Raw genomic sequence first — 13071 nt, 5'->3', positions numbered from 1 at the left:
TCCACCACCCAGTATGGTTTTGTTTCATTTTCTTTACCATACAAGTACTAAGCCTAGAGATACTAAATTCTCCTACTTCCTTCTACAACTTGCTCTCCTCTTGTTTACTTGGCTACACTTCAAAATGAGAAATCTTTTGCCTTTAGTCATGTCTGCTATGCACAAATCACCTTTCATGATGAGTCTTGCAGCACACTTCCCATCCTCTCCCTTTTGTCAACACTTGGACAAAGAAAGATCTCTGAGGTAGCAACAGTTCCAGACATGCACACTGGTGCCACTGCCTCCCAGTCCTTTGTTTCCAAGTACTGCCAGAAGCAAGAATGAGGAATATCATTCAAACTCCAAAATACAAGTTGTTTTCCTCCAGCAAGTTGGGACTAATCACTTAACTGGAACTTGGTAAGCAGTCTTAAGCCAGGTGCTGGAAAATGACAAATCAGTTAAGACAGGAGATGAACTGGAACATAAAATACCAACAGCCAACTCTAAGAACTGCATATTTAAGTAAATTTTGGGTGTACATATTACTGCTACTCCTCTACTTCTTCTAAGGCCCTAGCTACTATGATGAGGGATTTTAGTTTCCGGTTTTTTAAAGCTGCATGTTATCCTTCCCATTAGAGGAAAAGATTAAATATACAGTACAGGCACACAGGAGGAAAAAGAATAATAAATGCTTGCTTAAAATACAGACGTTGTCTTTTTCCTTGAGACCCCATTCATTACTTTTGCATATTTGTGAAGTGCTTCTACCAGAAACAATACAACTCTAAAATTTCAGGGGGGTTGCAGTCCTCAAAAGAGGTCTAATAGTACTCAGCATAGTTACCAGATTTTTAAAAAAATTAAGACTGATACTTCACTCAGTTGTTGCTCCTATATGAGCTCCGGCAGAAATTCCATTTTCATATTTAGAGGAAAACATCTGGCACAAAATATTTCCTGTTTTAAGAGTCCCTGCAAGTGAGTTTATGATTAAAGGCATAAATCCGACTTTCTCCTAGCACTCGTTTATTTAGCAAAGCTGAAGGGATAACAAATTAAGAGTCTTGGTTAAACATGTTCACCAAATTTCCTGTTTAGGGATTGCAATATAGTTCCCTGCACTGAAACTATCAAGAGCATCAAAGAGTCCTTTGTGCATGCACTCGTCAAGATATTGTATGAATTAACCAAGTTTAGTTGCAATGTCTACTACTACCTCAGGCAACAAAAGCAATTATCTGTTTACATGACCACTAAAGTTTTCATGAAGTGATCTTGAGTGTATGTGCAGGTACTAATTTTTCTAAATGCTTAATAAGAGAGTGAAAGTCTCTGTAGGCACCTAAATCCACTTTGAGTAATGAGGAATAATCAGGAATTAACAAAGTCATCTTTAAGTGCTCACACACTACCATATATAGTAGCACCACCTACATAAATTAGTGAGTCAAAATAAAAAAACCAAAACCAAACTCCTGTATTCCTGCCCTAAGATATCCAAGGAAGTGTTTTACCACGACTGAAACAAATTTTGCGTTTTTCTAAGTTACAGCAGAGTGGCTGCATTTAACTAAGAGCAAAGACTTTACCTTTTAAAAATGTAAGGATATAAAGCTAATTTGAATTGGGAAGTTCCTTCTTTGCCAAATTAACACTAGAAAAGCTGGGTTGGAATTAGAGACATATGCATTTTCTAGAAGAGAGAAGAGAGCTAATGATTCAAATGTACCTACTGTACCATCAGGATGAAAGTGATTCTGATCATACACGATTAATGATGTACAGTTTGTCAGTTGATGTTATAACCTAGCCTCAAGAAAATAAAAATTCACAACACTTTAAAAAACCAGCTCAACACTGAGAATTTTCAAGCATTAAGAGGATGAAAACGAGCTTTCCCTGGACTACCTGAAGTTTTACCTGTGGCTTTTCCCAAAAGAAAACATTCCAAGGAAACAAAGGCATACTTTCTCCACCTCAAGGCAACTACAGACACGAAAGCTAATCCAACAACAAAATTCAGCGAGCGGCTGTTTCTAAAATTAGCCACATTAACTTATTTCACACCATCTATCTAGCTCAGCTCTTGACAGCTGTTTTAGGAGGCAGATCCAGAATATCCACTTTTGTGAAGTTTAGATTTGGCAGAAGTACTTCAGAAACAGCCCTAGCTACACATTAGGTGTCCCTGAGTTAGCCTGGTTAAACCAGCCTGTGACTACAGCAAAAAGACACAAGAGGAATCCTCTCAACAGGCATGCAAGCTGTTCCCTTCTCTGTCCCTAAAATAACAGTCTGCAGGAGCTGAAGCCATAAGTATTGCCAAGGTCTGATTTCTGAGTGATCGCAATTCTTTCTCTGCACTGTACATCATCCTGAAGTATCTTTCTGCCAAAGATATTTAGATATGCATAACCCCACCTTGGAAGAGATAAGAACTCAGTCATTATAGGAAATGAGCTGGCACACAAACAAAATAAATAGATTATTTCAGCTATGCTGGTATGCTGCAACAGGGAGAGAACAACATTTAGGTTTGTTTCCATAGGAATTCATGTCCCTGCTTTCTCCCCTAACTATTGCCTTGCTTAAAATTATTCCCTTATCTTGAAAAAAGTTGTTTTCAAAGGCCTGCATGTGTGAGGTAAAATGTAGACTCTTCAATTCCCTTTCTTTGTAAAGAAAAATTAAGAAATTCAACATAGAAGAATATGGAGAAGAGATAAGACTGAAAAGAACTTCAAACAGATCTTGGAGAAATACCACAGACACTATATTGCTCTTAAAAAGCAGTGTAGAGAAATTCTGCTATATGTTGTAGTCTAGTCATCCAAAGCAAGCAAACCAGAGATACATATGCTTGTAATATATAACATGATAGATAGTTCTAAAAGTTTCCAACCAAACCCAGCATAGTTATAATGATCAAAACTTAAGTGCCTTCAGTTCTCTCCTCAACATACCACAAAAGGCATAACTCATTTAGTCATTCCAGCATAAAGCAAGCAGTGTTGATAGGAGGAGAGGGGTGTTGATCAACAAGAGTTAGAAATGGCTCATAAATTTTGGAGGAACAGACAGTGACATATGTACATGTGATAACAGTATAAGAAATACACATTTCCTTTAGCACTATATTTACAGAAATGAGCAAGCTTCAGATTACTTTTGAGGCTGCCTTAAATCCCCTAGTTTCTACACTCTCAAACTCCCTTCCCAACACTGTTCCACTACACTACAGGTTCCTGGGCAATTGTGAAAAAATGTTATGAGGAAATGCCTTCATGGAGTAAGTTTACCTTAAAAAAAAAGGGCCAGAAGAATGCTTAGCTACACAAGAGGGGAATAAACATCAGAGAGGTTCTTTCCTCACTTCCATTAAAAAAACCCTATTAGAAGACAAAGCACATCATGTAAGAATCATTGTATCAACTAATATTCTAAATCTAAACAAAACCAATTTATTCTGGCTGTTCCCTGGTAGCTGTTAGGAGCCCTCACCACTCCTTACAGACCTGTTAATCAATGCTACTGAGAGTCTGAACTTCTATGAACTTTCCTGCAAGGTCCAGTAGAAGTAGCAAACAAGCCAAGATCCTGATCTTTCAGTAATACAAACTAAAAGTTTACAAATAGTAAAGTTACTTACATCTGCAATTACTTTTAAGACCAGGGCTTAAGCCAGAAACAATTAATGGACACAATGCTCGCAGGGCTGCACATTCCAAACAACTTATGAAACTGTTGGATAGCCTGATAAAAGCATAAGCTACCCATTGTCTAACATCCCATGCCAAACAGACTGGAAGATGCACCAACACAAAGTCAACGCTGTCAGTTTGAAACACACACCTCTCTATTCCTGCAATCCTGCACTGCAGAGCAATAAATGCACCAGTGCCCCAAGGGCTGTGGGCAAAGAGCAACACTGCAACCAGCAGGTTTGAGTCAGAGGCACTTTTCCTACAGGTAAAATGACAAATATGTATGTGCCTTTTGGTCATCCATGTTTGTGTTTTGGTGCTGTAAAGAACAAGTTAACACTTCTTAAGGCATTCCCATTTCTATTTAGCACTCATTACCAAAGTGGCATGTTTGGTTTTCTGTCAAAGGAGACTGCTTCATATCCAGTTAAGAAATTGCAGGAGGAGACTTTTCATCCCCTCACTTTTTGTAGGCAAGCTGAATTTTTTAGCAACAATATTAGATTGGAAATCTGGTCTTAGAAGTACAAGGGGTTCATCCAGCTGCAGGAGTTTATAGATCTACACTCAGCTGGTCAGATTTGCCTCAAACACAGGAATTCTGGCTCGGACAGCCCTGCCCAAGGTTTCTGCAGGAGCTTATCTTGGTATGTTCATTCTTACTGCTCTGATAACTTCAAACCCTTTCCAGAACTGTCATCTCTGCATCTCCTTCATTTATAACTTTCCTAAAAAACTCTATTTTCCAGACCTTTTAGCATGATTTTGTCATGCTTTGTGGAAAAGTTTATGGAAAGCTGAGAGATTTTAAAACAAAAAAATTACAAACAGGAAGCAGTATTTAACCCACCACTCAGCTGACCCAGTACTGACTCCTCAGTAATGGAATATTGGCAAGGGGTATCTATAAATCAGCATTCCTGCAACAGCAAGATGGCTCTAAAATACTGCAGCAGGAAGGGACAGAAATGTGTTATGCCTAAAAGAAAAATAGCAAGTTAATTCTGCCTTTGTCTAAAGCATGAAAGAGGTGCATGAAGTAAATACGGCACAGGCTTCAGCTCTACATTTCCTGTAGAGATACAACCAAAAATAAACAGAAGAGATGTATAATTATTCAGGTCTGAATTTATTTCATAAGCTGTGACACACTAACCCTTAGAGCAGAGAAAAAGTGGAAAATTGCTGCTCACAATAAGAAACATACCAGTTCAATGCAACTAATTTCCAAGAGGAAACCTCAATGCTCGGCCAGACCAAGCACTGGTCAGCAGGCAACTGTGATGCACTCGGGAGCTACTGCACCTGTAACGATGAATTTAGACACGGCGTGAGGCTGGTTCAGTCCCACTACTGACCTGTATTTTGTCAGCATCAAGCTCCAGAAAATGGTCTTAGCAGACAGGCCTTCCCTGTGGGAGGGGAAACACTTATCCAGCACCTCAATTCATCTGGGATAGCAGTATCCAATTTGCCACTTGGGGATAAAAGCTGACAAATTGAATAAGCACATGCCAGGTGTCCCCGCTCTCTGCTGCTCCCAGAGGCACAGCACATAGCTCGCACAGAGGCTACGATTGGAGACGGACGCGAACTTCATACCTAGACTGGAGTGACAGATGTGACCGAAGTAAAGAGGGGCCATCCAAGGTTAAAGTAGATAGTAACACCAAGGAAAATGTTACACAATGAATTTGTACCATAGGGTACAAATTCCAGCTCTAAGAAAAGTCTTGCCTCATCCTTTAACACACATATATATATATATATATATATTATCATTGGAAACATACTGGGAAATGACTCCTGATGCTCCTAACTCAACACAGGGGAAATACAGCTCTTTCATTCTTCCCTTTCCAAAGTAAAGCAACTACACCTTTTTTCTGCCCCCAGGAGCCTTTTCCCCACGGGCGGACTCACACCGATGCCTTTACTCCATCCCACCTGCAGGTGAGCAAAGCGGCACCGAACTGAAGGCGTGAGCCCACGGAACAGAAGGCACGAGGCGTCTTCCCGCGGGAATCGCACCTTCCCCAGGGAACCCGGGCGGCGGCTCCGGGGGCCGCCAGCGCCGCGGCTTTCCCCGCCCGGCACGGCGGCTCCGCGGGGGCCGGCCCGGCGCTTCCCGAGCCTCCCGTGACTCACCCGAGGAGTTTCCCGGCGCCCTCCGGCAGCGCCGCGGCGGGAAAAGGGCCGGGAGACGCGAACACGGGAGAGCCCTTCCCGCCCCGCGGCCCCGCCGGGAGAGGGGCTCGCCACGGCCGGCACCGGGCGCTCCGGTCCGCCGCAGCCCGGCTCAGCTCCGCGGGCAGCCGCCGCCGCGCCGCCCGCTCATTGCCGCTGCGGTCAGCGCGCCCCGCGCCCGCCCCTTCCTTCACCTGCCGGGGCCGGCCCAGCCGCCTCCCGCCTCCCGCTCCCGCCTCCCGCTCCCGCCCCGCCCGTGGGAGCCGCCGCCGGGACCTGCCCGCGGCCCGGAGCGCCGCCCCTCCCGGGACTGCCGGCGGCCAGCGCGGGGCGGGAGGGGCGGCCCGGCCTCCGCCCGGCTCTGTCTGCGCCGGACGCAGCATCGCTGAACCCGGATCGTCCGGGCAAACTATCGCCCAACGCCGCCGTGCCAGCCAGGCCATGGCGCTGCGTGCCGCGCAGGCTTCCCTGAAACACCTCAGGGACCGTGACTCCGCCACCTCCATCCAGAAGCCGCAGCCCCAGAGGACGTGACCTGGGGAGCGGGTTTTATCTGACTGGCAGCAGGGTCTGACACAGGCGCCTGCCTGGAAGGCACCGGGGGCAAGGAGAAAGGAGGCTATAGCATAGCTACAAACGGTGACGTTCCTTTACCATTGTCCTGTGTCCGTGGGGAAGCCCGTGGAGGCATTTCCCCAGGTGTCTTATATCCATGGGGAAGCCCGTGGAGGCGTTTCCCCGGGTGTCCTGTGTCCGTGGGGAAGCCCAGGGAGGCGCTGCCCCAGGCCTGGCGCACTGCAGGGACAGCCGGCTCGGCCGGGCTCCATGGACACCGGCGGGCTCTCCGTGCCCGGCTTCTTGCTCCAGGGGCACTGCAGAGGTATCCCGGGTCCGTGCTGGCTCCAGACTGGTCACACACAGAGTCCCGCGTTGCCTCTGCTCTCAGCTCTCATTTTGTCCGCGTTTTCCCCACATCCGTGCTAGATAGACCCCGTTATTCTGCAGCCTGCCTGCACTGCCTAAAGACGTTACACGGTTGGAAAGGTATTTTTAAGTTCTCTAAAAGGTGACATTTAAAATGTAATAAGATGAAGTCTGCTTCATTCTCACATGTTAAATGTTAAGATACGCTTTTATTTCATTCAAGATTTTGAATTTTACTGGGCTTTTGTTTGTTTTTCCGTTTCCCTTTTATTACTTCCCAGATGTTGGGGGGGGGGGAGGGAGGGAAGGTGCTGTAGGTAAAAAAAAGAAGGGTTTGGGGTTTTTTTTGAAATTTTGTGTGGTTTTTAGTCATATAAATTAAAACCACTTAGTGTCAGGGGAAGTTTACATTAGGTATTAGAAAAAAGCTCTTCACCCAGAAGGTGGTTAGGCAGTGGAACTGGCTCCTCAGGGGAGTGGTCACAGCACCAAGCCTGACAGAGTTCAAGAGGCATTTGGACAATGCTCTTGGACACATGGTGTGACCCTTGGGGATGGTCCTCTGCAGGGCCAGGAGCTGGACTCAATGATTCTTGTGAGTCCCTTCCAACTCAGCTTATTCTGTGATATGAGCAGAGGTGTGAAAAAAATCAAAATTACATTTCAAAGTATGTGGAAGCAAAATAGGAAAAAATAGGAAAAATCTCTTTTTAAATGTTCAGCAACTTAAAATGTGGGGTTTGTCTTGTAAAAATTATTACTTTTTTGTAAAAATTATTACTATTAAATAATTACTATTCTGAGACATACAAAGTGATCAGTTTTAACTCCATTTACTTTTGTAATAAGAATGTAACTGAAAAGGAAGCACTCAATAAGGCAGTATTACTAAAACATTGATCTGTGTATCATTCTGAGGCTTTGAATAAAAAGCAGCAGATTTCTTTAGTGATTATACAGCTTATACTTCAACCTAGCTTCAATGCTTTTGACCTTTATGGTGGTACCAGAGTAGTTTCTGTGGTCAGAAAATAAGGTGGTGGTGCAACATTTCCTGTCAATGGTATTTATTAGTATTTCTCTTCATCATTCACAGAACTTTGTAATATGAAGTAGTAAAGAGAATCCCTCTTCTGAACACAGTAGACAGGGGTCTTGGTCTGTGAAATGAAAATCCCTGTGTTTAAAGTACAGCAGAAACTGACCAAAGCTCGCAATGGGGTTTGGTGATGACCTTTGATTGATTTGTGACATAAACACAGTGCTGTTAACTCCTGCTATTGGATGTGAAGGAGTCTCTACATAAACAGAAAGATCATTTCTGAGTATGAAGAAGGCATTGGTCTGGCAGGGCCTAAGGAAAATGAAGTTTCTTAAGTTTTCTCACAGTTGCAGCCAACAGCAGCCTCAGGATGCTGTTGCTCAGAGACTGAGAGTGGTGTACAGCTGTGGGTAGGTTGGGTAACTCAAGTCCCATATAAAGACCACAGCCAGGAAAGCTGTTTGAATGTAGCTCTTCCACCGATTTTGGTGTGAGTTCTGTGTCAGAACATCCTGACTGTTGGTGGAAATTACAGCATTTATTTTCCTGCCTGACTAAACCCAGAACTTTCAGCCTCCAGAGAAGGCAGATTAGTGCATTAAGCTGAAGCAGGTGTGGGGAACCTTCACTTTGTTGGCTGAATAGGCCCTGTGATTTCATTTTATAGGGTACAGCCCATGATTAAAATTACTGTGTGTGCTATTACTGGATAGCAGAGTGTCTTAGCTGCCAAACGTGCTGGAAAGGCACGCTTGGTCCTCCACATAGAAAGTATTCCCCACCCCCAAACCAAAGTCTAAGCCCTGATACAAACTGTTTACAGGGTAACAGGCCCTTCTCCATCTCTCTTCTGGGTTGAATTTTGTTTCTGTACAAGCTAAGCTTTCTGTGTGACCTAATTTGCATGCAGTGATCCAGCTGGGAGGACTTGGAGGCTTGTTCATTCCTCCTGGAAAATCTGTGCCCAGTACTTTTTAGGATCATACTTGTGTAACATCAGGAAATCATAGTTATTTTATGAGCTTGCTCTTTCTCAGTTGTCTCAAGTTAATAAATTCATTAATTCAATATGAAGCTTTTATCAGTTCATGTAATACATACTCTTGAAATTATGGAATCATAGAATATCCTGAGTTGGAGGGGACTCAGACAAGACTCATGGAGTCCAGCTTCTGGTTCTGCACAGGAATACCCCAAAAATCACACCATGTGCTTGAGAGCATTGTTTGAATGTTTCTTGAACTCTGGCAGGCCTTGTGGTCATTGAATCCATCCAATTATTTTGAATTACAATAATGTGCTGTTGTAAGGAAACATTCCTACATAATTTTATCAGTAAATATAACATATAAATCTTATCAAAGAGAATGATTGGGTTAGTCTGACATGGTCTACGTCTGGGAAAAAAAATCTATTTTATCTCATTTATCTCTACATCTTCATAATCTTTTTTTTCTTCAAATTTGCATATGGCAAATCAGATTGAAGGGACTGTAGTTCTGATACTGCTTTCACCTCTGTTCTTCTAGAATACAGGATTTGCATAACCTTCATTATGAAAAATAGGATGTAACTTTTAGCTGAACTAGACTCCAAATATAACAGACTTATGAAAATACTTATTTGTGAGTTCAATTAGCCAGCTCACCTAGTATTCTGAGAAAGACACTGTCCCTCAATATATTGTGGCTCTGCTTCCTCCTTCCTTGTTCCCTTTTTTTTTTTTTTTTTTTTTAACGTGCTTGCAAAGCCTTGGTTTACTTGTTATAATTGCCTTCCCATGTCTAATTTAGCTGACACTTGGCAAGACTTATTTCCTGGCCTTGAGACACAGTTTACCTCTGGCCATCAGTCTTTCTGTTTCTTGCACAATCTCTGCTTATACCTGATTTCCTCTTCGTGATGGCTCACTACACAGTTTGAGCTTCAGCTGCACCAGGAAAGTTTCTTTCCTTGCTTATTATTCAGTCATGTGGCACAAGGAGTCATAAGGAGCCCAGTGTAAGCTGTCTGCACCAAATTAGGCACCATCCAAAGTGCAAACCTGGAAATAAGAATAGGGTGCTTGGGGATTTTTGTTTTGGTAATTTGTATTCTGCCAATTGCCCTACAAAAAAAGCACAAAAACTTGCTCAGTCTCAAGGAATGAAAGCGTTTGTGTGAAATTTCAGATACTTGTACTGTGCTTGAAAAGCATCAGAGAATTATTATAACTACAGAAATACAGAAATGACAGATGAAAAGCTGGTATTGTGATACCAACAGGAGTCCTGACTGTGGGATTCAGGAATTCAGGACTGGGCTTCCCATTTAAATATGCAACACATCTAAGCCTTTAAATATGCTCAGGCATTTCTCATTCTGTTGTTTACCCCAGAATAGTGCTCACTTTGGATTTTGCTTGCTGCTCTTTCTTTTAGTTGCTCTCCCATGAGAATGCAGACGAGTCTGGCTCCAGAGACACGATCAAGGGGCCCTAATGGGGCCTCTCAGTAACAGGGCAGTACACATCAATAAATGGCATGCTTCCTCATTGCTCCAAGAGGTAGAAGGATTCTGATGTTCTCCTCAACAGGCATGCATTAAAATGACAATATGTTTAGGTACAAAGAGGGTACTTTTCTTTCTTTGTTCACTAGAATTGCCAGAGAAACTTGAAAAACATTTAAATTCCGAAGATAAAGAGACATGAAAAAGAGCAAATGTTTTCATTAGCAATATTCTGTTGTGTTTATAGGACTTTCACCAAAACTTTGGTAAAAATACAACCTCCTTCTTGGCTTTGTTGTTGTTGTTTTTTAATGCTGACAAATGCTGCGATTAATTTGTTACATAACCAATTCCAGGGCCCAACTGTATCCCTGCAAAGACAGAACAATCCATTATGGATGGAGGAAGCATGCCAGAAAAAGCAAGGCTTCGTGAAGGCATTTTGCCTATTTCTGTCACGCTTTCCGGCTGAAGCTTTAAGGAAATAAACTCACTAATATTTCTCCAACATATTTGGCTGACAGCTTGTACATCTCTCCTTGTCTTCAGTTTTACAGAGTTGCTGATGTGCAGGACAAGGGTAAAGTGATCTGTCTGCGGTCGTTACTGTCGCTGGCATCACAGATTATTCCATTTCTTTTTTTCTGGGCTGCATCTGCAAGCAGATTGTATCACTCCTCTCTACAGCAAACAACACTCTCTCTGGCCTGGCTCTCAGTGTGCTTGTGTGGAAGCAGCTATAATTTGGGTTTGGCGTCTACACTACGGAGATCTGTAATGGGAAACTCAGGGATGTCCATTTGGCTAACGTGTTTTGCAGTTGCATGAAATATCTAGAAAGAACATGAATATGAAAAACAGAGTTTCATAAAAATTCCAAGAAATTAATCTGTCACCCATCTTGTTTTCAGAGGAAATAACCACACTGTGGATAGCTGGGATTTTCAATCCCCATGATTATACCTATTAAGTGATGAGAAGGCCATTATTGAGACTAGAAGCATGTATTTTCTTTAACTTGCCTGCCCTTGTTAGCACAAAGAATCAACTTTTCCCACATGACTTCATCTGCTAACCTGTGTTCTGGCAAGGCCGGTGAGAAGCATCAGTTTCCATCATAAATTCCAAGGGAATAGTTCCTTAAAATCCAAAGTGTAACCAGTTTCACACTAAGCATATAATTAGAATGACAGTAAACACCAAAGTTTTAGTGGCAGTGAAACACGTCTCAAGGTAAAATGCTGTGGTTTTTTCACTTTTGAAACTGAGCAAACACAGGATAGCCTCAGCTGCAGGGGCAGAGAATCCCAAATAACCCACTGCTGAACCTCCAGCATACAATTCATGATTTGAGTGCTCTATGCTGTGATCTCCTCCTACTCCTTCCAGTCTGTTGCAGCAAACTGCATGGTAACGGAAATCATCAGAACAATTCCAGTCTGCTGCTGGTGACTAACAACATTTTCATCTTGTCAAAGCGATATAACTTACAGGGCTGTGAAGTTTCCAGAAGGAAAGTACTAGTCACATAACTACAGCCTTTTTAAGATGGCTCACACCAAAAAAAGTGAAGGGCAAGACATAAAATCCAACACAGCAATACAGCTCTTCAGCTGCAGACATGCTTATGAAGACAGGAACACCAGCAAGCTTGGTGGCTACAGGTTTCAGTACCACGTAGGAGGATTTAGGTATGAAATCAGCATTAGAAGAATGTGAAAGCAGACACGTCTCAGGAGCAGGCTTTGTTTGGGGCACAACAAAAGGAGCAGCATCCCAGGGCTGAAGGCCTCAGCAGCACCAAAACCCTTCTAGTGGGAGGAAGTGTGGAGCCCTTGCAGAACTCTGCCTGGTGGAGAGAGCTGAAGTTGTTGGTGTGGGTGGCAAGTACTGCTAGGGAAACGAGGCAGTTTCCAGCTTTGCTCCCTAACAACAGGACAATGAATAACCCTCATCCTGCCCTTTGACCTTAATGATATCCTCATGCCCTTCCTCATATCCTTCTTCATACGTGGGCTATGTTTGCCCTGTTGCTCCCACAGTTACCTTTAAACACTTGTTAACATGATGACTTCAACTCTCTTTAACACTGCTTTTAGCATCTTCCTAGCAGGCATCCTCACTGCAATCCTCCTTTTGAACTGAGCAAACCTGAGCAGATATTTTACATCCTGCAAGGATGTGGAATCTATCACAGTGTCCTTTACAACCCAAAGCATATACAAATACATACATAATAATGAATTTTAAAAGCTTAAAAGCAAAGTAAAATGGGCCAGAACTGTTGTTTAAAAGCAACTTGCAAGAAGTATAAAAATTGATAGTAAATCCTTTTCCAAATGCTTGAACTGCAGGAAGCAAACCAGGGAATCAGTAGAGTCAATATGTGATTAAAGTTAGCCTCAGAAAAGATAAGATCACAGGAAAGCAGTACAGAAAAGCTGAATAAATATCTTACTTCTCTAAGAGAGTTAGGGAAGTTCCCATGCAAAACTCTTTCACCTGACCAAGACTGTATTCTCCCTGGTGTTCTCAGGTTATATAGTCATATTGTGGTGTATAACCTTTGGCTTAAAAGTGAATCAGAGTTTTTCTGAGAAGAGAAGGCAATAAATGTGATTGTGATTTTTCTGGAATTATTCCAAAAGTCAGGGTTCTACAGGCATGGTATCTGGACCAGAGTGAATTGTCCAGATATGTCCAAAACTGTCCACCAATGTCCAAAAGAATGGGAAA

Source organism: Sylvia atricapilla, chromosome 4, assembly GCF_009819655.1.
Source record: "Sylvia atricapilla isolate bSylAtr1 chromosome 4, bSylAtr1.pri, whole genome shotgun sequence".
Lineage (NCBI taxonomy): Eukaryota > Metazoa > Chordata > Aves > Passeriformes > Sylviidae > Sylvia > Sylvia atricapilla.
This window is presented reverse-complemented; position numbering follows the sequence as displayed.